The 3,781-nt window shown below is 39.6% G+C and overlaps 1 non-coding gene across 1 annotated transcript; it reads right to left on the bottom strand.

Moving 5' to 3' along the window:
- Positions 1–457: 457 nt before the first annotated feature.
- Positions 458–564, bottom strand: LOC128118799 (U6 spliceosomal RNA). The gene has a single exon (XR_008221326.1). It is a non-coding gene; the product is annotated as a U6 spliceosomal RNA (small nuclear RNA).
- Between the last annotated feature and the right edge of the window lie 3,217 nt (positions 565–3,781).

Raw genomic sequence — 3,781 nt, 5'->3', positions numbered from 1 at the left:
TGTCTACATAATAATAAGAAGTATCTTTAGAAAGGGAAAGACAGTAAGCCTGGCAGCAGGGCAGTGAGTACCAGGCACCTGGTGTGCTCCCGGTTTGGAGTACCAGGCCAAGCAGGGACTGCCATGCTTGGACCCTGACACGTACAACACATAGTGTGTGACCCTTCGATTTGGATACTATGGACTTGTAAAACGTGAAACCAATTTTATATTTACAAATAAAAAAACAAGTTGGGTTTCTGAACTTTTCAATTTTATTTTTTATGTACTTTATTTATTTATTTAGGTTTTTCCGAGACAGGGTTTCTCTGTGTAGTTTTGGTGCCTTTCCTGGAACTTACTCTGTAGCCCAGGCTGGCCTCGAACTCACAAAGATCCACCTGCCTCTGCCTCCCGGGTGCTGGGATTAAAGGCGTGCGCCACCATCGCCCAGCCTTTATTTATTTATTTTTTTTTAAAAAATATGGAACGCTTCACGAATTTGCGTGTCATCCTTGTGCAGGGGCCATGCTAATCTTCTCTGTATCGTTCCAATTTTAGTATACGTGCTGCCGAAGTGAGCACTATTTTTTTTTTTTTTTTGACACAAGGGTCTTTGTGTAGTTCAGGATAGCCTCAACCTTGCTATGGAGTAAAGGATGACCTTGAATGTCTGCTCCTCCTGCCTGCACCTCCTAAGTGCTGAGATGTGTACTATCGTGCCTGGTGTATGCAGTAGCACTGGTGATCAAACTCAGGCCTTGACGAATGTTAGACAAGCTTGACCAGTGCAGCCATGCGCCCTAAAAAAATCTGTTTGTTTGTCTTTTCGAAACAAGGTCTGTGTCACAGCTCTGGCTGTCCTGGAACTCCCTCTGTACACCAGGCTGGCCTCGAACTCACAGAGATCCACCTGCCTCTGCCTCCCAAGTGCTGGGATCAAAAAAGGCGTGCGATCCCACTGCACGGCAAAAACAATTTTTCAATGTAGGTTTTATATGCATTTCTGCAGAGATTTCTTACCAGGAAACATTTTTCTTCAGAAGAGAAATATTTAAATCTAAAGATTACAGCTCATGTCTAAAAACAGAAAAGGGGGTTCGACAACTGAAACACATTTTATTGTGTTTCAATAAATTCAATGTCAAGTCGTTTACCTGTTTACGTTTATACCATCTGGGCTTTTTTTCAAGATCAGTGTCTTTTTCAGGGCCAGGAAGAAAACAGCAACCACTTTTTTTGCATAATTCTAACCACTTCAAGAAATGAAAACCACAGCAGGAAGCCGCTCTGGTCAGACGATGACATTTACTGTGTCTACTGCATGGAGAGCAGAGGTTGGATCTTTTCTTCCCGCTTTACCGAGTACTGTTTAATTAGGCCAAGCATAGTTGCACATGCCTCTAATCCAGCACTCAGGAGGTAGAAGCAGGAGAACGCAAATTGCAGGCAGCTTGGTCTGTGAATCTCAAATTTCTTTTCCCCATTTAAAAAAAACACTTGTGTATGTGTGATGATGTTTGTGGGTGAGTGTAGGCATACTATGGTGAGTGGGCAGAGGCCAGAAGAGAACCCTCTAGAATGAGTCGCCTCTGTCCATTGTGTGCTACAGGGATTGAACTCGGGTCATCAGGCTTGAAGAGCAAGTGTTTAACCTGCTAAACTATTTTACTGGGCCAAAATTTCCTTTTTAAATAAAATTGCTTATTCAGAGTTTAGAGAGTACACTGAACCGTTTTGTTTTTTTTTTTGAGAAGCACAAATAGATTTACTTATGTGACCATATTGGGAAGATGAACAAAGAAGTTGAATGGCCACCCCCAGTCCCTACTTCAAGTTCATCTTGGTCACTTCTCACTGTGCTGTGTTTTACCCTGGGAGTGTGCAAGACAGTCAGAACAGCGCCCTGTGGAACACCACTCCTTCCCCTTCCCTTGACACATGCTTTGCAAATATTTTCTTCTGACAGACACAGAATCTTGATAAATCACAAAATTCAGACATAAATATTTCCAAACTAAGCTTCTCAGATTAGCTGGCAAGTTTTATATTATTAATTCACATAGGAAGCAAGATAGGCTTTACTCTATTTTTTGTTGTTGTTGTTCTTTTGTTTTATGAGACAGCTTAAATCCTCCTTTCTTCCACTCCCACCTCCCAAGTTCTAGCCTTAGGTCTGAGCCATGACATCCAGTAAGAGTTGGCTCTTTAAATGAATTTTAAATGAAAATGAAAATGATCAACCTCAAGAATGAGAGACATCACTGTAGATTCCTCACACTGACATAATTTAAAAAAAAGATATAATAATATCTTCATGCTGATAGATTTGAAATATTAAGGAAAACGGGACATCACCTCAGAAAAAGGAAACTTACCAATATGGAAGAAATAGAGGACTTCAATAGATCTGTAACTATTCCAGGAATTATATCCATATGTGAAGCTCTTCCTCCCTGACCTTGTGTATAAAAGTTCAAGGGAAGTGGGGAAGGTCAAAGAATGAAAAAGGAGACATTTCCTAACACTTTGGCACCGAAGTCTAATAGGGATATGGTAAGAAAGACAAAGAATAATCCAATCTTCTTGTGCAAATGGATACAAACTTTATACCAGGAAATCAATAATAACAATGTGGGGGAAAATGCCAACATCACAAAATTATAGGCTCATTCCTGGGAGTTGTAAAATGACACTATGATTTTTTGTAGCCATATAATTAATAATGAGAAGAAATTTAAAATAATTTAAATCTACTTGCAATTCAAAACACTCTTAGTAAGTTGGGAATAAAGTAGTAGGTACTTCATGATTATGATAAAGAATATTTTTTAAAGTAAGTATTTGAAAAAATATTAATAGTGAGGTGTTGAAGTTTTCCGTTTGGATCCTAACTTGGGCAATAATGGCGGAAGACGTGTCAGAGGTCACAAAGCCACCATTACTTGTAGTTAACTGAGTAGAAAAGGATGAAATGAGGACATGCAGCTCCTAGGTATTGTGGAGGGAAAGGTTTATTGTAGATATAGTGGAGAAAACAGCCAGAGACATCTGGAAGGGTCCAGACTGACCCAGGCCATGAGAGGAGAGAGAGGGCGGGGAGAGGAAGAGATGGAGACAGAGGAACCAGGAGCCAAGAGGCCAGGAGAGAGCTGGGAGACCAAAGAGGACACATAATCCAAATGGCTGAGCTACCCAGGGAAGAGAAGCTAGGAGGAGGGAAGTGGAAGCCCAGTCCCTGGAGGGGAGGGGTTTAAGGTAGGGGCAGGGTCAGAAGTGCTGGGAGGGAGAGCTGGCACCCCAGTTAGCCATTTGTCCCTAGGGTTTTTTGAGACCTAACATTAACATGATTGTACATTAGAAACAAAAATTAATAGAATTTAAAAGTGTTTTGTTTAACAAAATTGTTAGACACAATATGCATATTTTAACAATCATTTATATTTCTGTGAACTAGCAATAATTGGAAACCAAAATATTAAAATAGATACAAATATACAAGAGCAGAAAGTATCAAATACTTAAGATGAAATCTAAAAATACACCTAAGGCTTATATAGACCAGTTATATAGTATCATTAAGAAAAATTAAAGATAATTTTATTAAAGGTAATGGGGATAGTCCATGGATTAGGAATGTTATTGTGATAAATACGTCAATTCTCTCCAAAGTGATCTAGAAACACAATGTGGGCCCAACAAAAACCACAGCTGGATTTCTTAAGATAATTAACAAAAGAATTATAAAATTAACATGGAGCAAGAAGGGCCACTGAGAGTCTTAGCAGCATGACAAACTTTC

Source organism: Peromyscus californicus, unplaced genomic scaffold (genome assembly GCF_007827085.1).
Source record: "Peromyscus californicus insignis strain IS unplaced genomic scaffold, ASM782708v3 Scaffold_22__1_contigs__length_63687245, whole genome shotgun sequence".
NCBI lineage: Eukaryota > Metazoa > Chordata > Mammalia > Rodentia > Cricetidae > Peromyscus > Peromyscus californicus.
Note: the sequence above shows the minus strand (reverse complement) of the source record. Positions and strands in the feature narration are given on the sequence as shown.